General features: G+C 41.7%; 1 protein-coding gene and 1 non-coding gene across 2 annotated transcripts in view; both read left to right on the top strand.

The window, feature by feature from the left end:
• The window catches only part of LOC136399327 (zinc finger protein 420-like), a 375158-nt gene that overhangs the window by 63320 nt on the left and 288424 nt on the right, over nucleotides 1-23414 (top strand). The gene's annotated exons all lie outside the window — the stretch shown is intronic.
• On the top strand, nucleotides 15626-15789 carry LOC136401704 (U1 spliceosomal RNA). The gene has a single exon (XR_010750710.1). It is a non-coding gene; the product is annotated as a U1 spliceosomal RNA (small nuclear RNA).

Here is a 23414-nt window from a genome sequence, read left to right on the forward strand (position 1 = left end):
CGTCGGGCGTGGGACCCCTCCCTGCCGCGGGGTTTCCTGCCTCGGTCCCGAGCCAAGCAGCTCCCCGCCCCCCTGACCTCGGGACCTGCAGACCCCACCCACCCCGGACCAGCACCCCATTTAATAAGAGGCCTGGGTTCAGGAAGAACAAACTCTCCATGGGGCGGGGATTCAGGGCGAGAACGCGAGGTCCTCAGAAGAGACCCCGGCCCCGCGCGGGGAGGGCTATGTGGGAACGGCGACATATTTTCATAGCTAACATCCAAACCTGTGCTTATTATTTTATTTTTTTTGTGACAAACAGTTATAGAAAGACAGGAAGAGAGAAAGATGAGAAGCATCAATTCTTTGTTGCAGCACCTTAGTCATTGATTGCTTTCACATATGTGCCTTGACCGGGGGCTACAGCAGAACAAGTCACCCCTTGGAATTAAGCTGGTGACCTTGGGTTTCGAACCTGGGTCCTCCGCGTCCACTCCAGTGCTCTGTCCATTGCTTAACCACCTGGTCAGGCCATCATTTTTTGTTTTTAAAATAATTTATGCAATTTCTTGGAAAAGAAGGAGTTGTGCTCAGGGAACAAATTCTAGAAGTTGTAGCCCCAGGCCTTCACATTACCCAGAGATCTGATGGTGCTGGGTCTGATACCCCTCAGTCAGTGCTACTTAGAACAGCTCTCCGCAAGCAATGCAGGCAGAACAGTTTTTCAGGAAGCAGTGAAGCATCCAGTTCATGGAACGTACACTATCATTTCTGTGTTCTGTGAGAAGAAACTGGTAATAGGGAATTTTCTTATCATATCGCCATTGTGTGCTTGAATGTTTCAACAAATATTGTCAGTAATGGACGTAAATTTTCATTCCTCACTGATGTGACATTTTTTCACTGCTACCTTTCTTGGTCTTCCTTTAAAATCTTAACCTGCCTTTTGAGTACTAAAAATGCAATTTTGTCAATACTTGCTGGTACATCCATTTACTTTGTGTCATAACTGTGAACATTTATTTTGTATTTTTCAGCTATGCCATCTGAAGGCAACCAGACCTTGTTACAAATTCCAGGCATAGAAGATTTCTTCTCTAAAACAATACTGGTAAGATTTGGAAGGTGTGATTTTTGATAATGTACCTTTAATGAAAGCCTTGGCATTTTAGGAAGAGTGGTGAGAAGAAAGGATGTTAATATGGACATAACTAACCTGTGGCAATTATTTTTTGTTGTTTTTTATTTAGAGACAGAGGAATGGGGAGGAAGAGAGAGAGAGAGATAGTGACAGATAATAACATTAATCTTTTTCTGTATGTGCCCTTACCAGGGACTGAGCCTGCAAACTTTGCATACTGGGATGACAGTAAAACCAACACAGTTTTGGCTATTGTGGGACAATTATTATTAATCTTTATTATATGCGGCTTAAGTGTCTGTTTGTCGCCGATAGCTTATTGGTTGCTTGCATAACTGTACTAGCCAATGGGGTGAAGTTGCCACAGCTGAACACAAATTGAGCAAGTCAGGGGGAAGGTGAACATTTGTTTGCATTGGCAATCATCTGTTTTACATAAAAACTACGTCTTAACGTAATTTCTTTTAAGAATGCCTCCTAGAAAATACAGCACTGAAGAGGAGAGAAAAGGAGCTAAAGCTGCACAAAAACGGCTTTCTCGACAAAAAGAAACCACTGAGCAGAGAAAGACAAGGCTTGCTTCAGTTGCAGAGCAAATGCATCTTTCTCGGCAAAATGAGACTGATGAGCATAGAGAAACAAGGCTTGCCTCAGATGCAAGACAAAAAAGCCTGTCTTGACAAAATGAGTCCCTTGAACAAAGGCAGGAGAGAAATGCAAAAAAAACAACAGAGTAATGCTGACTGAAACGCAAAAAGGATTAAAACAGTTTGTACAAAGAGATCTTTGACATGTGAATTAACATTTTATTATTTAAATCACCTTTATTTATTGAGCTAGCAGTGGCTCTTAAGAAATGTACCACCAGTGGTTTCCTTCATTGCACTCTACTTTAAGCAATTAAGCAAGTAGAAGGGGGAAACCCCGTGGGGCACTAAGCAAAGGGGCGTCCTCGCCGCCTGCCCTGGGTAATTCAGTTTGAATTAGCAGACACCTTTGCACAAATCATTTTAATTACAATTTATAATATCTAGAACAGCGGTCATTTCGTATGACTGCTGGGCTTTCTAGTTTTTTAAATATTTATTTTACTCTGGCCAGTTAATCACTCAGTTGGTTAAGAACATCCTGAAACAACAAGGTTATGGATCTAATCGCTGGTAAGGGCACGCTGGAGAAGCAGCCAATGAGTTGATGACAGGGTAGAATAACAAATGAATGCTTCCCTTTTTCTTCCTCTCTCTTTCCCTGCCTCTCTCTGTCTCTCTTAAAATAATAAAGAAATTAAGCACTACCTGGTTAGGTAGGTTGGTTGGAGAGTTGTCCCGGAGCACAGACGTTGCTGGTTCAATTCCCTGGTCAAGACTCATACAGGAGTAGCTCAATGTTCCTCTCTTTCTCTTCCTGCCTCTCTCAAAACAAAACAGAAAAACATTAATTTTATTGAAAGAGAGAAAGGAAAAGAGGTCGAAAGAGACAGGAACATCGATCTGCTCTAGTATGTGCACTGACCAGGTATCGAACCAGCAACCTCTGTGATTTGGGATAATGCTCTAATGAACTGACCTGTCTGGCCAGGGCAGGACAATTATTTTTGATTAACTCATTGTTTTTGAAATAGGTAAAAAATACTATAGATTTAGGAAACTCTCAAGTCAGCTACATTGTGTATCAGTTACTTTCTAAAAATGAAGATTGCGCCTGACTAGGCAGTGGTGCAGTGGATAGACTGTTGGACTGGGATGCGGAGGACCCAAGTTCAAGACCCCAAGGTTGCCAGCTTGAACGCGAACTCATCTGGTTTGAGCAAAGCTCACCAGCTTGGACCCAAGATCGCTGGCTCAAGCAAGGGATTACTTGGTCTGCTGAAGGCCCACGGTCAAGGCACATATGAGAAAGCAATCAATGAACAACTAAGGTGTCGCAATGAAAAACTAATCATTGATGCTTCTCGTCTCTCTCCGTTCCTGTCTGACCCTATCTATCCCTCTCTTAGACTCTTTCTCTGTCTCTGTAAAAAATAAAAATAAATAAATAATTAAAAAAAATAAAAATAAATAAATAATTAAAAAAATAAAAATGGGCCCTGGCCAGTTGGCTCAGCGGTAGAGCATCGACCTGGCGTGCGGGGAACCCGGGTTTGATTCCCGGCCAGGGCACACAGGGGAAGCGCCCATTTGCTTCTCCACCCCCACCCCCTCCTTCCTCTCTGTCTCTCTCTTCCCCTCCCGCAGCCGAGGCTCCATTAGAGCAAGGATGTCCTGGGCGCTGGGGATGGCTCCTTGGCCTCTGCCCCAGGCGCTAGAGTGGCTCTGGTCTCGGCAGAGCGGCGCCCCCTGGTGGGCAGAGCTTCGCCCCTGGTGGGCGTGCCGGGTGGATCCCGGTCGGGCGCATGCGGGAGTCTGTCTGACTGTCTCTCCCCGTTTCCAGCTTCAGAAAAATACAAAAAATAAATAAAAATAAAAATGAAGGTTGCTCTGGATGTCTCCTGGGCTATCCGCCCAGTGTGTTTATGTTTTGGGTTTGATTCCTGGTCAGGGCACACAGGAGAAGCAACCTCTGCTTCTCCACCCCTCTCCCTCTTGATTTTCTCTCTCGTCTCTCTTTTCCCCTCCCATAGCCATGTCTGGATTGGTCAAGAAGTTAGCCTCAAGCACCGAGGATGGCTTTGTGACCTCTGCTCCAGGCTCTAAAACAATGGCTCCATAGTTGAGCATTAGAGCAATGTCCCCAGATGGGATAAACATAGACTTCTGGTGGTTTTGCCAGGTGAATCCAAGTCACAGCACATTTGGGACTCACTCTCTCTGCCTCCCATCCTCTCACTAAAATAAAATTTAATTTCAAAAATGAAGATTAAAAACTATTCTTTACTATTACATTTACTATTTATCTTTACTATTGTATTTTTGGGGGAAAAATCTGGAAAAGCTAGAAACATGTAACCTGTGGAGTAAATAATCACTTGATTTGTTTTTCACATGCTGTTTTTCATTTTAATGTCTAGTTTTTATAAACTTCAGAGCAAATTTTATACAGTCAAAATGGTTTAATAGGTATTGCAAAGTAGTTATTTGGAAAAAAGTCTACATATTAAATGAAATTATACCTTTCACTAAAGGCTTTTCTATCTCCAATGATTACCAGAGTACACGTAATGGAGACAGAAGTTATGAATGCAATGACCATTGGAAAAACTTTAAACAAGAATCAATTCCTAATGAAAATGAGAAAACTTCATTTCCAGAAAACCATTATGAACAGGGAAAAGTGTTTGACCAGATGTCACATTTTAATATTCATCAGGTGATTCATATTGTGGAGATAACGAACAAAGTAAATTTTTGTGTCAAATCTTTTAAGAAGTCTTCATATCACACTAAAGATGAGAATATTCATATTGAGGAGAAAGCTTACACTTACAATATACATAAGAGAGCTTTCAGTGAAATATTCAAGGTAAATAAACCCAAGAAAGTCCATAGTGGAGAAAAACTTTATAAATGTAAAGAATGTGGTAAATGATTTAATTGGCATTCATGTCTTACTTTACATGAGAGAAGTAGTCACACAAAAATGAGACCTTACTAATACAGAGAATGTGGCAAAGCCTTTATCCATTCCTCAACTCTTATTAACCATCAGAAAATTCATACTGGAGAGAGGTCTCATGTTTAGAATGTGGCAAAACTTTTAACTGGAACTCAAACCTTACTGAACATCAAAGAACTCACAGGAGAGAAACCATACAAATGCAGACAATGTGGAAAAGCCTTTAGAAGTTCGACAGATCTTACTAAACACCGAGAGTTCATACTGGAGAGAGGCCCTAGGAATGTAGAAAGTGTGGCACAGCCTTTAATTGCTCCTCAAACCTTACTTGACATCAGAGAATTCATGCTGGAGAGAAGCCTTGCAAATGTAGAGAATGTAGTAAAGCCTTTTACTCGCCCTGAAATCTTACACATCACCACAGAGTTCATACTGTTATAAAACCTCACATGTAGGGAGTGTAATAAGGTTTTTGTTTGGTAGGGGAATCTTACTAAGCCTTAGAGAATTCATTCTCAAGAGAAGCCTTACAGATATGGAGGTCATTTCTAAACTTTAAATGACGGCTCTCATCTTTCTAAACAAGAGAATACAGAACAGAATCACCCTGTAAATGTAATATATGTGGCAAAGACTTCTTACCTGTGCAAAAAATGGTTCAACATTGCAGCATTCATGATGGAGAGAAGTCGTAAAAATGTGAGCAATTTGGCAAAACATTTAACCTTGTTCAAACTTCATTAAGCATCGACAATTAAACCTTAAAATGCAACTTATGTTCCAGTGTCTTTGTCTTTATTCATATCTTACTCAACATCCGTTAATACTGGATGGAAGAGGAACAAAGAACATGGGAAAGCGTTACACAGTATAGCAACCTTACTCGACAGCCCTTTGAGCAACAGAATTTCTCACATCGCAGGGCTTTCACCATGTATCAACCTTAGATAAGTTCTCTGCATATCTTACCAGATCCTCACTGTTTTGGTGTATTTGTAAAATTCTAAAGTTAGATTGAGAACCCTCAGGAGTCTGCAGGTGGATCCTAGTGAAAGCATGTGCTCTGGGTCCTGCTACTCTCTTCCAGCATTCTGCTGTGCCCTCTATGAGTTGACTACAGGTGTTCTGTGTAGTTCCTCCCAGTCTTAGTTATGAATGTACCTTCAGTGTATTTCAAGTGATTATACCAATAGTAAGAATTACAGGTGGGAAGAGTTTAAAGTGGAAGCACCAGAGTTTGTTTTTTCTTTCACTGTCCTGTCCTGCATTTCATGAGCTGTTTGATAATGTTTTCTTTGCACGCACACTCCTTGAAAATCAAGAGCATTGTAGAAACTTGATAGTGGATACTGCTCTCCTGTGCTACCTGATTAGCTATAGTCTCACTATATACAGTGTTCACATTTATATACATCTATGTTTTGTGTTTTGCACTCGTTAACTGCAACAGTATATTTGTTTTTTTTGTTGTTTTTGTTCCAGGAAAAATGACAGGGCCTCACCTTGATGGGAGTTGTTCCATTTCCCTGTAGTCTAGTGAGGAATGTTGAGGTGTATTGATGCACATTATCTATAAATTAATTTTTTTGTTCTGGTCATTAGGAAAGGGAATCTGATGTCTGTAGGTTTAAAGGGCTTTCTTGTCTTCATTTTGCCTGGAATGTACGTACTTTTTTTACAGATAGGGACAAATGGAGAGAGATGAGAGGCAGAAACTCATAATTGTGGCACTTTATTTCAATTGCTTTTTCTGTGTGTATGTGTATGTGTGACATACAGAGGGACACATAGGAACAGACAGCAAGGAAGGGAGAGATGAGAAACATCAATTCTTTGTTATGGCACCTTTGTTGTTCATTGATTGCTTTATCATATGTGTCTTGATGGAGCTACCGCAGAGCAAGTTACCCCTTACTCAAGCCAGCAATCTTGGGCTGAAGCCTGTTGCCATGGGCTTCAAGCCACTGACCTTTGGGCTCAAGCCAGCGACCGCGGCTTTAGGTCAGTGATGGGCAATCTTTTGAGCTTGGTGTGTCAAAATTCGCCAAAAAACCAAGCATAACTCGAGTGGTGTGTCACTTCAAGAAAATAACCATAATTTTGTAATATTTATAGTTTAAATAACAAAAATGTATAATTGTAAAATATAACTATTTAATAAACCAAAAACTAGTTATCTAACTTACCTGCTTAGTGGCTTTTTTGTTCATCTGTCAGTCAGTTTCTTTTGTTGGTCTTGATATTATTTAACTTGTGTGAGGTGCCGTGAACTAAAATAAGTGAGGGGGAGGGGAAATTTTTTAACTAACCTGCCTATTAGTGACTTTTTTGTTGCTGAATTTCATTGGCTAAATCTTCAATTGAAGATTGGTATTTTGTACACTTCAAGCCCAAGCAAGCGCTACTAACTTCATCTGTCAATCTGTTTCTTGTTGGTTTTGATATTATTTAACGCTGAGAATAAGGTCTCACAAAAGTACGTAGAGGGAAAAAATGTGAGTAAATCCATTGCTATATTTTTCAAGGTGCTAAAAGTGTCTGGTAATCAGTTCCAGGCACTCCAAATTTCCTGTTTTTAGTGGCATTCCTCTTGATTCTCCAAGCGGCACCTTTCCAGATTCTCAAGCTTTGACCTCAAGGTGACAAACACCTGAGCCCAGATGCTATCTTGAAATTCTGCAAGTTGCATCTTATGTAAATTAAGATGGCTGCTGCTATTTCTAATGGCAGGAAATGGCACCCCTAGCACAGGCCCTCGCCTCTCCCAGCCGCCCCCTCACTTATCTCACTAATCATGGTCAATTAGAAATCCATGACACCCCAGAACAGTAGATTGGATGATGGTTGCTGGTAATGGCGATCATAGGGCCCCCAGAGATGCGTCTCCCTCTGGCATTCTGCTGCTCTTTGCTCTGCTGGCTGGAAGTGAGGCCAATGATCCCTAAAGGCCTAACTGGAAGTCCCAGAACTAGACACTCTGTGCTGGAGTTCTGTTGTTTTGGCCTACAGACCTCCGGCACAGAGTGTGTACACTACAGCAAATGTTTTATCCTCAGCTACTGCACCTGGTCGTGCAGGAGCCAAGGATGAAACGTCCTTCTTGACATGTGGCCGCATACTTCTCTGGTATGCGGCCATGTGTCATCAAAAATGGCTATGCGTGTCAGTGCTAACATGTGTGTCATAGGTTTGCTGTCATGGCTTTAGGTCTATGATACCATGCTCAAGCCAACGATTCTGCACTCAAGCTGGTGAGCCCTCACTCAACCCCACGAACATGGGGTTTCAAACCTGGGTCCTTTTGATCCCAGTTTGACCATCTATCCACTGCACCATCACCTGGTCTGGCATCAATTGTTTTATTATATGGGCCTCCACTGAGGGCCTCCAACTGATCCAGTTACTCCTTGCTAAAGCCAACAACTTTTGGGCTCAAGTCAGCAACCTTGGGCTTCAAGCCAGACACCAGGGATTCATGTCTATGATCCCATGTTCAAACCAGGGAGCCTCTGCTGCATCCAGTGGCATCACTGTTTTTTGTTTTGTGTGTGTGTGACAGAGAGAGAGGGACAGATAGGAACAGACAGGAAGGGAGAGAGATGAGAAGCATCAGTTCTTCATTGTGGCATTTTAGTTGTTCATTGATTGCTTTCTTATATGTGCCCTGATCAGGGGACTACAGCAGACTGAGTGACCCCTTGCTTGAGCCAGGAAACTTGGGCTCAAGCTGGTGAGCCTTGCTCAAACCAGATGAGCCCACACTCAAGTTGGCAACCTTGGGGTCTCAAACCTGGGTCCTCCGCATGCTGGTCCAATGCTCTATCTACTGTGCCACCACCTGGTCAGGTGACATCAGGGTTTCTAACTTGGGTCTTCAGCATCCTAGGTTGAGTATCCACTGTGCAACTTCATGATTAGGCTAAAACATATATAGTTCTGCTTTGGGGTAAAATTCTTTGATGAACCTCAAGTTTATCTTATCTAATGTGTCATTTAAAACCACTCTTTCCTTGTTAATTTTCTGCATGTAAGAGCTAGTTATTTATGATCATCAAAGGTAAAAGTTCTGTTTAATGACTGTATAACTGAATTTAGAAATGGTTGCCATAGCAAGGTAGCTTAGTCAATGAAGAGCCTTGTCCTGATGCAAGGTAGTATGTTGACTCCCATCAGGGAACGTAAAGGAGCAGCCTGATGTTCCTGTCTCTTTCTTTTTGCCTCTTAGAAATACAATAAAGTAATATGGCAATAACTGTATGCTTATAAATTATCACATAAAGTAGAAATAAATGCTTCAATCAAAAGTCACAGATTAGCTGAATGGATATGAGAACCAGACCCATACATATTACTATCTACAAGAGATTCTCTTCATATTAGAATACAGAGTGAAGGTAAAGAGAAAATCTCAGCTTGACCTGTGGTGGTGCAGTGGATAAAACTGGAAAGCTGAGGTCACCAGTTCAAAACTCCAGGCTTGCCTACTCAGGGTACATATGGGAGTTGAAGCTTCCTGCTCCTCCCTCCCCTCTTTTATTCTCTCTCCCTCTCTCACTTCTCTTGAAAATAAATTTAAAATATTTTTAAGTAACTACCATAGTTTCCCATATATAAGACACACCCATTTTTAAAATCTTTGGGGTTTAAAAACAGAGTGCATCTTATTCAGTGGTTGTAGTTTTTTACTTGCATTTCCCTGCTTTTCCACACTTGTTTTTGCACTTGTAGATTTTTTTTACTTGCATTTCCTGCTTTTTTTGTGCTCATCTTTGCACTCAGTTTCATACTTGTCACTGGTATATTATGGTAGGTTACATTTTGTCACGTTCTGCCCTGAAATGGCTCTGAAAAACTTTTTGTATACTACTGAATTCAAGTTAAAAGTGATTCGGTTTGCAGAAGTGAATGGAAATTATGCTGCTGAATGTTAAATTTGATCCTCCTCCAACTGAGAAATCAATCCGAGACTGGATATGGGGAGAAGAAATCCTACTGAAAACGCCATGGCAGAAGAAGGCCATGAGAGACAAGTCAGCAAAATGGCCTGCTTTAGAGTGAGAATTGAAGATATCGATTGAAAAGCAAAGGACAATTGGAATTCCTTTGTCGATAAAGATGGTTCACCATGAGGCAAGACGAATTGGTGATGGAAAAGAAGTTACTGATTTCAAAGGAGGACACAATTGGTGCTTCAGGTTCATGAACTGCATGTGTACACACACCAGATTTGCCCAAAAGATGCCTGAAAGCTATGAGTAGAAGGTCCTTGAAATTCGTTTTATCATTCAATGTCAGAAGACACATCAGTTTGAATTGGGAAAGATTGCAAATATGGATGAAATCCCCTTTATTTTGATGTGTATGTATTGGTTCCATACTTGGGCTTCAACCCAGCGACCTTGGTTCAAGCCAGTAACCATGGGATAATTTTTGAGAGAGAAAGGCAGATAGTGAAAGACAGTAGCATGAGCCACAGTGTATATGCCCTGACAGTAAATCAAACTGGCAACCTGCACACTCTAGGATGGTGTTTCCCAACGTGGGGCCCACGCCCCACAGGGGGGCAATTTGATAGTTAAGGGGGGCAATTTGAAAATGGACTCGACACGACTTTAACTCTTTTGCCCCGGGCCATTTAAATGAAATGCTAGATTTCGGTGCCAAATTTAACAAAAAATGCAATTCTTAAATAATTGCGGTAAATAATTATTAAGTATAATTTCATTTGACGAGACCAAAATATCAACTGGGTGATTGGCGTCGTCAAGTAAACTTCGTCCTGGGTTCACCGCGGAGCATGCCATCTGTCGCGGGGAACCCCGGATGTTTTAAAAACTCGCTAAACAACACAGTTATTCTCACCTAATTGGCCCATCGCAACTTCTGTAGTGTTTCACATCATTCAGTTGGTGTTAATTTGAAATAAATGTCAGTCAAAACTGTTGTAAAAGCTCACTGATTTAATAAATATACATACATATATTGTATAGATATAATTGGTAAGCATTTGATTTTATTTTTATCAATATTAAACTCTTTATTAAGTACTTCTTGCATCGGGGCTAGAAAGCACTAATATTTTATAAATATTATTGGGGCTATAATAGTGCATGCACGACAATTTTAATTTTAGAAGCATAACTTTCCAGAAAATTTTGTCAAGTGAAAAAAATATAGATACCTTTTGATTTGCGGTGGTAGTGTAGTAAATGTGTTATATACATTTAAATGAATATGAATTTTTAGTATACGTTTACTCTATGTCACATTGAATATATTTTAACACATATTTTAATATTAGTTTTTAATTGATCTTATTTTTATTATAGCCCATAGTAAAATGAGTGGTGCAAGCAAGAAAAAAAATCATCAATATTCGGAGGAATAGGCCCTGGCCGGTTGGCTCAGCGGTAGAGCGTCGGCCTGGCATGCGGGGGATCCAGGTTCGATTCCTGGCCAGGGCACATAGGAGAAGCACCCATTTGCTTCTCCACTCCCCCCTCCTTCCTCTCTGTCTCTCTCTTCCCCTCCTGCAGCCAAGGCTCCATTGGAGCAAAGATGGCCCGGGCGCTGGGGATGGCTCCTTGGCCTCTGCCCCAGGCGCTAGAGTGGCTCTGGTCGTGACTGGTGGGCAGAACGTCGCCCCTGGTGGGCGTGCCGGGTGGATCCCGGTCGGGCGCATGCGGGAGTCTGTCTGACTGTCTCTCCTCGTTTCCAGCTTCAAAAGAAATAGGAAAAAAAAATATTCGGAGGAATATTTAAAATTTGGGTTCATACCCGCTGTTCATGATGAGCGGATTCCTTTTTGTCTTTTATGCCAGCAATGCTTGACCAACGAATCAATGAAACGAGGTCGTCTTGAGGCGCATTTGAAGGCGAAACATAGTGCTCATATTAATTCAGATTTGAGTTACTTTAAAACTTTAAAGAAAAATTTTGAAAAAAGAACAACATTAAAGTCTATTTACTGCTCATACTTCAACTAATAATCGTGTTCTTGAGGCTAGTTATCAAATTTATTCATCGCTAAAACTGGAGAAAATCACACTATAGGAGAGAATTTAATAAAACCGTCAATATCAGCATTTCTTAAAAACGGTTCTTGAAAAAGATGACAAAGATGTAAAAGCTATGCCACTCAGTAACAATTCTGTTAGCAGAAGAATAGACGAAATGAGTGAGGATATTGAAAAACAACTTATTGAAAAGCTGAAAACAAGAAAATTCTCCTTGCAAAAGGATGAATCAACTTTGAGAGACAATGAGGCAGTATTGATAACTTACGTAAGATATATTGATAAAAGACGTTTTGCTGAAGAAATGTTGTTCTGTAAAAGATTAGAAAGCACCACTACCTCCAAAGATATATATAATAAGCTAAAAAACTACTTAGATGTCAATGATATATCAATGAAAAATATAACATCTTGTGCTGCAGATGGTGCTCCCAATATGATGGGCAAGAAAAATGGCTGCTTAAAATTGATGAAAGATGCGAATCCAGAAATGATTCTTGTGCATTGTGTTATTCATAGGGAAAACTTGGTAGCTAAAAACATCTCTCCTGTTCTGAATGAAGTATTACATACAGTAATAAAGTGTGTTAATGCTATTAAAGCTAGTGCCAAATGTGAGCGTCTTTTCAAGCTATTTTGTGAAGAACAAAATGAAGACCATGTGAGACTTTTACTTCATACTGAAGTAAGATGGCTATCTAAAGGAAACTGTTTGAAAAGATTTATGGAACTGTATGATACTCTTAGTGATTTTTTAAGCGACAAACCTGAAATGATTTAACAATAGATGGTAAAGCATTTGTGAGTTATTTAGCCGATATCTTTGAAAAACTAAATATATTAAATAAGCAACTTCAAGGAATAAATAAAACTTGTCGATGCAAAAGCAAAGATATTTGGTTTCATTACCAATATTGAGTTATGTCAGAAACATTAACAACAAAAACTTTAAACAGTTTCATTGGCTCCAAAAATGTGAAGTAACTGATACCGCTTTACTTGTTATTGTCAATCATTTGAATATATCGGCTGATTTAAAAGAAAGATTTTCTGATTTTAAACAAATTGATTTCCCAACATGGATGATGCAGCCAATGTTAGTGGATTTGTCTGATATACCAATATGCAGTATCAAGAAGAACTCGCAGAATTGCAAAATGATGAGTCAGTTAAAGCTTTATTTAATATCAAAGGAGCGATGGCATGGCTTTGTGAGGAAACAGAAATCAAATACCCAAATTCAACCAAATGTGCAAGAAAACTATTGCTACCATTTCCATCTTCATTTTTAGCTGAATGTGGATTTAGTGCTGTAAATGATTTACTGGTAAAAAAAAGAAATCAGCTGGATATAACACAACATGGAGACTTGAGACTAAAGCTAAGCAAATTGGAACCTAATATAAAATCTCTGCAGCAAGCATAAAGCGCAAGGATCACACTAAATTAAAATAATAATATAGAAAAATCTGTATTAAAATTATTTGAAATTTAAATTTCTGTTTTTCATTATATGTTTTGAAATTTTACTTACTATGTTTTGTTAACAATTTCATAGTGATTTCTTCCTAGAACCTATCATTTATGTCTATTAAGTGAACAAATCAATTTTTTAATGTTAAAAATTATGTATGTTACATAGGGGGGGACATAAAAATTTTAGAAAGGTTAAGGTGGGGCATGGCAAAAAAAGATTGGGAAACACTGCTCTAGGAAGATAATCCAGAGCTTTCCTGCCGTGTTTAACTTTATTAATTTTTTAGATAGAGAGGAAAAGAGAAGGGGAAAATGAAACATTCATTGGTTATTCCACTCAGTCATGCAATTTCTTTTGGTTGTTTCCCATGTGTGCCCTGACCAGGGATTAAACCTGCAACCTTGTTGTTTAAGGACGACAGTTTTAACCAACTGAGCTAACTATTCATGGCTAGTTTTGAAGTATTTTATAATCTAAATATTTGCATCTGTTTTATAATAAGGAAGACATCTAAAATTTTCACCAATTGATTAAATAGTATTTTCTTTCGTAAATATGTTCATTTTATCTCCTCATACATTTTACAAGGAAAAAAACTTCTCATAAACAATGAATTTTGACTTTCACTGAAAATTTGCTGTGAATGCAAGTGTTAGCTTTAAGTTAGCTCCTTTAAGTCCAGAGCCCCTTTAACGTCAAACTCCCCTCATCCAATTTCCCACTAGGGCTCAAAACAGAACAGTCACATCGCCCACTGTAAGATTATAATTTGCTTCCCCTCCTGCTCATCGTCAAGTCAGTGACAAGGCTACAAACCTTGATATGCTAATCTGGGCATGTTCAGGTGCAGGCAGCCCCATACAAGCAACTGCCTGCTTTAAACCCTATACCTAATGCTCCCTTTTGTGGCTCAGGGCAGACACCCTTTACTGGTCTCAGTCTGCTTGTATCCAGGAACTTAAAAAAAAAAATACTGCTTTTGGAACACTCTAGCCTAGTGTTTTCGGTTTGTTTTATGGTTTCTCCCTTTCAACGAGTGTACACACTGAGATGTCTTCAATGCTATCTTGGCTGATAGAAATATTACACAACACTGTATGATCTCCATAATCTGCATTCCACAGAACTCCTAATTTATTATCAATGTTATGTAATTTTTTTGGTTTTTTTATTATTATTATTTTTTACAGAGACAGTCAGTGAGAGGGATAGACAGGGACAGACAGACAGTAATGGAGAGATGAGAAGCATCAATCAGTTTTTTGTTGTGCATTGCAACACTTTAGTTCATTGATTGCTTTCTCATACGTGCCTTGACCGTGGGGCTACAGCAGACCGAGTAACCCCTTGCACGAGCCAGCAACCTTGGGTCCAAGCTGGTAAGCTTTTGCTCTAACCAGATGAGCCCGTGCTCAAGTTGGCGACCTTGGGGTTTCGAACCCGAGTCCTCCGCATCCCAGTCCAATGCTCTATCCACTGCACCACCGCCTGGTCAGGCAATGTTATATAGTTTTTAAAAATATTTAGGAACCAATGAATAAAATGACTTGACAAAAGCATTACATTGAACATTCAGTCCTATCTTAATCAACCACAGAGATGAAAACTTTCATGTATGACATAAGTATATATATAATCAAGTTAAAAATCTGTCAAAATTTTTTTTGTTATCACAGCTGGAAAGAATCTCTTCTGTATCAAGCACAACTTTTGCAATAAAGATAGGAAAGTATTGATTCATTCTCTTTTTTAGATTTTAATTATTTATTTTATTTTTTTTTACAGAGAGTCAGAGAGAGGGATAGACAGATAGAAACAGAGAGAGAAGAGAAGCATCAATCATCAGTTTTTTGTTGTGACACCTTAATTATTCAATGATTGCTTTCTCATATGTGCCTTGACTGTGAGCCTTCAGCAGACTGAGTAACCCCTTGCTCGAGCCAGCGACCTTGGGTCCAAGCTGGTGAGCTTTGCTCAAACCAGATGAGTCTGCACTCAAGCTGGCGATGTCAGGGGTCTCGAATCTGGGCCCTCTGCATCCCAGTCCGCCACTCTATCCACTGTGCCACTGCTTGGTCAGGCTTAATTATTTATTTTAGAGAGAGGAGAGAAAGAGGGGGAGGAGCAGAATGCATCAACTCCCATATGTGCTTTGACCAGGCAAGCCCAGAGTTTTGAACAGTCAACATCAGCATTCCCAGGCTGACAGTTTATCCACTGCGCTACCAAAGATCAGGCCCATTCTTCATTAGTAACCAGTCATCAGTTATACTACTTAGAGAAAAGCTACAAATATAATCAGTTTGGAACAGCTTTCAGCAGGATAAATTTTCACAGAGTTCTGGAATATCCACTGGGGGAAATAATAAAATATAATGAATAAGGTGATGTATTTAATTAAGACTCCAATACATTACTAAAAAATGTTTAAACAGCTGATGAAAATCTTTACTTTTTATACTTACCTGGCAGGGGAGATACCATGATCACGAAGGTGGTTTTCCCAGGGTGAGGCTTATCCATTGCACTCCGGATGTGCTGACCCCTGTGATTTCCCCAAATGTAGGAAACTCAACTGCATAATTTGTGGTAGTGGGGGACTGCGTTCGCGCTCTCCCCTTTAAGAAAAAAAAATCTTTATTTATTTTTATTTTTTTTATTTTTTTGCATTTTTCTGAAGCTGGAAACAGGGAGAGACAGTCAGACAGACTCCCGCATGCGCCCGACCGGGATCCACCCGGCACGCCCACCAGGGGGCGATGCTCTGCCCATCCTGGGCGTCACCATGTTGTGACCAGAGCCACTCTGGCGCCTGAGGCAGAGGCCACAGAGCCATCCCCAGTGCCCGGGCCATCTTTGCTCCAATGGAGCCTTGGCTGCGGGAGGGGAAGAGAGAGACAGAGAGGAAGGCGTGGTGGAGGGGTGGAGAAGCAAATGGGCGCTTCTCCTGTGTGCCCTGGCTGGGAATCGAACCCGGGTCCTCCACACGCTAGGCCGACGCTCTACCGCTGAGCCAACCAGCCAGGGCAAAATCTTTAAATCAGTGATTTTTAACCTTTTTTGAGCTGCGCCACATTTTTTACATTTACAAAATCCTGGGGCACACCACCTACCAAAATGACACAAAATGACACTCTAACACAGTACATATTATACATATAGTTAATAATATAGTTTCTAAATGTATTTATACTCACTTAGTGTGAAACCTGGGCCTGTTTTGATGAACACAAAAGGGATATCCTGGCAGGAATGGTAGAAAGACACACACGAAACTTCCTCAACAGTTCTCAGTCTCTCTCTGTTTTAGTTTTTATCGCAGTCAAACTTGAGAAGCTCAGTTCACATAGATATGTGGTTGAAAATGGGAGCAATGTCAAAATAGCTTTGTTGGCCAGAATGGGGAACTCCTTGGCAACAGATAACCAGAAACTGTCCAAAGTAAGATCAGCAAACTTTAGCTTTAAAGTTAGATAACATTGTGATGCATTGTGATGCACCCTCTGCGGGGGCCTCTTTTAAAAAGAAAAAGGTCAAATATCTATATACACCATCAGGATAGACATAACCAGCTGAGGCTGAGGCTTCTTCTAGTGGTGGCAACATTTACCTCCAGTCCTGACCAGGATTACAAATCATGACCATGGGGAGGAGTAGCAGCTTCAACTACTCGCTGCAGCCACACAATGACAAGTGTGCCGCAGCCCAATCGGGGACCTTCCTAGGTGTGGATGAGAGGCGGCCTACTATTGGTTCATCGCTAGTGGTCAGGATGAATCCTAGAAAGTGATTGGTCAGTGAGCATTTCCTGTGCCTCCACTCTTCCTGTCACTGATAGCTGGAGGGATTGTGAGGCAAATGTTTATGTTTGGATGGAGGTGGCTGGTGGCGGGCTGGATAAATAGCCTCTGTGGGCCGTATCTGGTACGTGGGCCATAGTTTGGGGACTCATGTTTAATTTCCCCACAGCACACCTGACCATGTCTCACGGCACACTAGTGTGCTGCGGCACACTGGTTGAAAAACACTGCTTTAAATGAATAAAGATATTTGAATATAAACAAAATTTTATTTATTGTGTTTAGAGTGAGGGAGAGAAATCTACTTGATGTCCCATTTATTTATATAGGTATTGATCGACTTATGACCTGTGCAACTTACGACCATTCGACTTTACGACCACAATCGCTAGCCACGACTGCTCCGCGTCTGGCAGCGCAAGCGTTGCCCAGCTGGGCGTACGACAGTGCGGACCAGCTTCTGGCAGCACTACCACCTCTGCGTGCACCATTTCAACTGTTAATTCAGACTCAGTACAGCAATTTGTGTTTTGTGTCTTGGATATTTTTCATCAAATCCTTCCCAAGATGTCTACTGAGAGGAAATTGTCTTTGTCTACACCTCAGCCTACCAAGAAGGAAAGAAAGGCCATAGATCTCGACACGAAAATGAAGGTAAAACTTACTAAAGACCTTTCTTTGGAGTGTGAAATGGAAGATGTCGAAGAGTTGCTAGACAAAGAATCTGGAGAAATTACAAATGAAGAGCTAATCGAACTGGAAGAAGAAAGAGTGGTGGAAGAAGAAAGAAGAGAAGCAGAGAAAGAAGAGAAGCCAGAAAGAAAGTTCACCACTAAGGGATTATCAGAAGGTTTATCTTTATTGAATAAACTTATACATTTCGAAGCAATGGACCCAAACATCGAATGATTTGCAAGGATTGAACGGATGGTGTACGATGTGTTTCGTCCATATTGTGAAATTTATGAAGAATAAAAGAAACATACAATTCAGACAAAGTTCACTATGTTTATGAAAAAATCAACTCCGGTAACCCCAACTGCTGCCTCAGATGATGACATCAATGATCCGCAGCCAAGCACCAGTGGCCAATAAAATGTTTTGTACATGTTTATATATTTTGATATGTTTTGCAATTGAGAAAATGTTTCCTATGGTATTTTTTACACCTGTATTTTTGTATGCACCTGTATTTTGTAATTTTGTATGTTTTGCAAATATTAAACCAGTTGTAATGGTAATGCAGTGATATATTTAAACCTGACAAATGTAAAAATAAGAAACAAATGGTGTAGAGATGATACAAATGGCATAAAATGAACAAAGAAAATTATGCTATATAACAATAATGAAAGAAAATTATGGTAAAATATGACTTAAAGATTTTTATAACATCATTTCACAGTACTGTACATATAGCCTACTCAACTTACGACCAAATTGTGTTACGCCCAGTCTGTCAGAATCAATCGTGGTCGTAAGTCGACCACTAGCTGTACATTCATTGGTTAATTCTTGTATGTGTTCTGACCCTGGTTCAAACCCACAACCTTGGCATATTGGGAGGATGCTCTAACCCACTTAGCAACTCAGTCAAGGGTATCTGAGAAAAATCTTACAGGAAATGTGTGTGTCAAAGTTGATATCCAACATTCAATCCTTGGGATGTCATCGAAATGCACCGTAATATTTTTTATTGATTTATATCAAGGCGAGGTGGGGATGGTGAGAGACGGAAAACATGGATTTGTGTTCCCCTTATTCATACATTGATAGCTTGCTTCCTATATGTGCCCTGTTGGGGTTACTGCAATTTTGTTGTATCAGGATGACACTAACCAACTGAGCTCTGGAGAAATAAATCTTTCAAGTTATATGAGTAATGATATTTAAGCCTTACTAAATATTACTTTAGTCAAATTCAATGACCCACAAAAAAAAACAACAACCCACTGCAGCTGTCAAAAACTTCAATCAGTGAGGAAGGTGTCCCCAGGACACAACTGTTTTGGCTCCTCCCATTTTCCTTCTGTCTCCACTCTAGATTGGTCAGTGTTAGGGGCCCACCCAATTCTGGAAGCACTCAGCTTTTGGTCCCTCCTGTCTGTATTTAGGGGCAATGTGCATACACAGCTCAGCTTCTTTCGAACTGAAAGCAGCTGTAGCGAGTTACAAAGAGCAAAAGTCATAGAAAGCACCACCTGGTGCTTCCTGTAAGTGCAGGAATAAAAGTCATGGGCCCAAAAAGTGCACTAATCCAGCCCACCCCCAAAGCCTTGCTTTCTTTGCAGTGTGCTCCAATGGAAGTCGGACTGTGACTGGAACTCTCTAGGTGAGACCCCATCCCTTCCTAGGCTGGCCGGCCCCTCCTTTCTGGAGCTGATAGGCCTGGCCACTGACAACTGCAGGTGCTTTTATTATCACATCTGAGCCTTGAGGAACCTCGATGGTGGCAGGTAGGTACAATTCTTTTCTCATTGACCCGGGCAACCTACTCTGCTTTGCCTGAATGTAGAGATCCCTTAAGGGACTTGGGTATCTCAATTGTGGGAATTAATGGCCAGGTCTCCCAGCCCGTTCCACTGCTCCTCTGTCCTGCTCTTTGGGGGCCCAGACTTTACCTATGTCTTTGTGATTCTGCCCTCATGTCCCACATAGCTCTTAGTATGAGACATCCAGTCAAAGCTACATGCTACCCTTACTTTCAGTACTAACCCTGGGGACATGCCAGACCCTTCGGGGTCAGCTAAGCGCCTACTCTTAAAAGCAGCTGGGAATCATTTATGTTAACCTTCCCTGCCTTTTCCTAGCTCCCTGGTCACCCCTTCAGTGTGGGGTATCAAAACCCCATCTATAGCCTGTCACCATGCCCCAGTTCAGATTAGGGTTAAGGACCCCAATCAGTTCCCACCCCAGCCCCTGCACAATGAGGGTACAATTATTAGCACTCTCGTGTTTGATAACGGACTCCCCTGCCCCACTAATTCCCCCCCCCTTTTTTTTACAGAGACAGAGAGGGATAGATAGGGACAGACAAGAACAGAGAGAGATGAGAAGCATCAATCATCAGTTTTTCGTTGCAACATCTTAATTGTTCATTGATTGCTTTCTCATATGTGCCTTGACCGCGGGACTTCAGCATACTGAGTAACGCCTTGCTCAAGCCAGCAACCTTGGGTCCCAGCTGGTGAGCCTTGCTCAAACCAGATGAGCCCGCGCTCAAGCTGGCAACCTCGGGGTTTGAACCTGGATTTTCCACATCTCAGTCCGACGCTCCATCCACTGTGCCACCACCTGGTCAGGCTAATTCCCCTTTCAATACCCAAATCCTTCCTGTAAAGAAACCTGATGGGTCCTATCGTTTGGTTCAAGACCTCTGTCTTATCAGTAAAGCAGTGCAACCCTTACACTCGGTTTTTCCAACCCATATACTATTGTCTTCCAAATTCCAGCTGGAACCTCCCACTTTGTGGTACTAGACCTAAAAGATGCTTTCTTTACTGTTCCCTTACACCCTAACTCAATACCTCTGCCTTTACCTGGACTGATCCTGACACACACCTATCCCAGCAACTCACCCGGACAGTCCTACCTCAGGGGTTCCGGGATAGTCCTCACCTTTTTGGACAGGAGGCCCTAATGACCTATTTACGGGTTTTAGATTTAGAACCCTTTACCTTTATACAGTACATTGATGATTTACTCCTCTGTAGCCCCTCAGAACAAGACTCAAATAATAAAACTGTCCACCTTATCAACTGCCTTGCAGAACAGAGTTACAGGGTATCTCCCCAAAAGGCACAACTTTGTACCCCAATAGCCACCTACCTGGGTCTAGCCTTCAACCCCACCTCCCGAGGAATTACCCCGGACTGGCTCTCCCTCATGTCTTCCTTGCCAGTCCCCAAAACAAGAGGTCCCTTTATTGGTCTAGCAGGGTATTTCCAATTACGGATTTTTTTTTTGCACTGTTTGCCAAGCCACCAAGAGAAATCTATCAGAACCCATTGACCCAAGAGCTCCCATCAAGACCCATTTTCTCCAGTTAAGACAGCCCCTTATCTTGGCTCCCACTCTAACTCTACCAGACCTCTCTAAGCTATTCATGTTATACACTGATGAATGGCAGGACACCACTGTCAGTCTCTTGGGACAATTAAAAGGTTCCTCACTACAATAGCAGGTCTTTCTAAACAACTGGACCCTACAGACCTAGGCTGGCCTCCTTGTCCAAGAGCATTAGGGACAGCTGCCATCTTCACCCTAGAGAGCCAGAAATTGTAACTCCATAGCTTATTAACAGTCTATTCTCACAACATAAAGGATATGCTTTCCCAGGACCAGACCCAGAGCCTGTCACCCTCCAGGATCCAGCAGTTACATGTTCTCTTCCTGGATTCCCACAGGTCACCCTTGACATCTGCTCACCACTGAATCCAGACACTCTCCTACCCCTGCCCTCCTGTTCTGATCTCCTCTCTTATTTACCGTTTCCTCATCTGACAGACACCCCTCTAACAGAGGCATGTCAGACTTGGTTCACTGATGGTTGCCAGAGGCTGATTAAGGTTGGTTGAGGCCCCAGACACACAAGAAAATATTGGGCCCCTTAAAAAAACTAGAGATGGGGAAAATAAAATTACATGTTAATTATATTTTTAAATAAAAAAGTATTACATACTATTAATGTTAAAGTTTCACTTATGAAACCAACTTGGTGTCATTAAAAAAAAGTGTAAAGTTGGTGTTTGTGGGGCCCTTCAGAAGTCGGGGCCGAGGGCATGTGCCCTGTGCACCTGCCATTAAATCTGCCTCTGATGGCAGCTCGTACTTACACAAGGGAGAACACCATGCAGTTTAATAGCCTCCAGCACAAAAGTCAATAAAGCTTTCACCCTCCATATTGGCACCACCTCTCAGAAGGCTGAGTTAATGGCCCTCACCAGGGTCCTCACCTTACCAAATAGGAAAAAGGTTAAGATTTATACTGATTCTGAGTATGCCTTCCATATCCTCCATTTAAATGTGGCTATCTGGTCTGAATGTGGCTTCCTAACCATAAAAAAACACTTCTATCATCCATGGAAAATTGCCCAGTTCCTGGCTGGTTGGCTCAGCGGTAGACTGTCAGCCCGGCATTTGGAAGTCCCTGGTTTGATTCACAGCCAGGGCACACAGAAGAAGTGCCCATTTGCTTCTCCAACCTTCCCCCACTCCTTCCTCTCTGTCTCTCTTTCCCTCTCACAGCCAAGGATCCATTGGAGCAAAGCTGGCCTGGGTGCTGAGGACGGCTCTGTGGCCTCTGCCTTAGGCACTAGAATGGCTTCAGTTGCAACGGAGCAACGCTCCAGATTTACATAGCATTACCCCCTAGTGGGTTTGCTGGTGAATCCTATTTTGGTGCATGCAGGAGTCTGTCTCTGCCTCCACACTTCTCACTCCAAAAAATACGATAAATGAACGAATGAATAAAGAGAAAATTGCCCAGTGGCTTAGGTCAGCCCATCTTCCTCAGGCCATGGCTCTTATTCACTGCTGCAGTCAGCAGGCTCCCAGCAACCCCACTGCAGCTGTCAATAACTTCCCTGACAGGAGGGCTTGCAGGCTACCCTCCAGCCACTCCAGGGCTAGTTCCTCTTCCTACCCTCATCTCCCCCTTCCTATATCTCAAAAGAACAAGCAGAATATACTGCAGGAGGCTCACAAAACAGGGTCAATGGTTCCTATGTGAAGGCAGCTTTATTTTACCTGAAGCCCAGGCATGACCTGTGGTGGCGCAGTGGATAAAGCATCAACCTGGAAACACTGAGGTTGCCGGTTCAAAACCCTGGCTTGCCTGGTCAAGGCACATATGGGAGTTGATGCTTCCTGCACCTCCCCCTTCTCTCTCTCTCCCCCCCTCTCTAAAATGAATAAATAAAATAAAATAAAAAATTTACCTGAAGCCCAGGCTACTACTATTTTGCCGTCTCAACATAACTCATTTCCTGTTGGGCAATGTCCCCTCTTGCAGCTCTCACGGCCTTTCCTCATCGGCCAACAGCTTTACAAAGGCTTGTAAAACTTGCTTTTCTGTCTCCCCTCACAGGAAACTCAAATCTCCCCCCTTCCCCACTCATCAGGCTCAAGGACACTTTCCTGGCAAGGACTGGCAAGTTGATTTCACCCACATGCCCCTTGACAAGAAAGTACACTTACTAATTTTTGTTGATACCTTCTCAGGATGGGTTGAGGCCTTTCCAACAGCCTCAGAAGGGGCAGACACAGACACGAAGGCAGTGCTGGAACATATTATCCCCTAATTCGGTCTTCCCAACTCTATCCAATCAGACAATGGACCAGCCTTTGTCAGCCGAATCACTCAACAGGCCTCCCATCAAATAGTTCTTACCCCATATAGGCTTCAATCTTCAGGAATGTAGAGAAGGCTAATTCTGTCATTAAGT

Source organism: Saccopteryx leptura, chromosome 3, assembly GCF_036850995.1.
Source record: "Saccopteryx leptura isolate mSacLep1 chromosome 3, mSacLep1_pri_phased_curated, whole genome shotgun sequence".
NCBI classification, from domain to species: domain Eukaryota; kingdom Metazoa; phylum Chordata; class Mammalia; order Chiroptera; family Emballonuridae; genus Saccopteryx; species Saccopteryx leptura.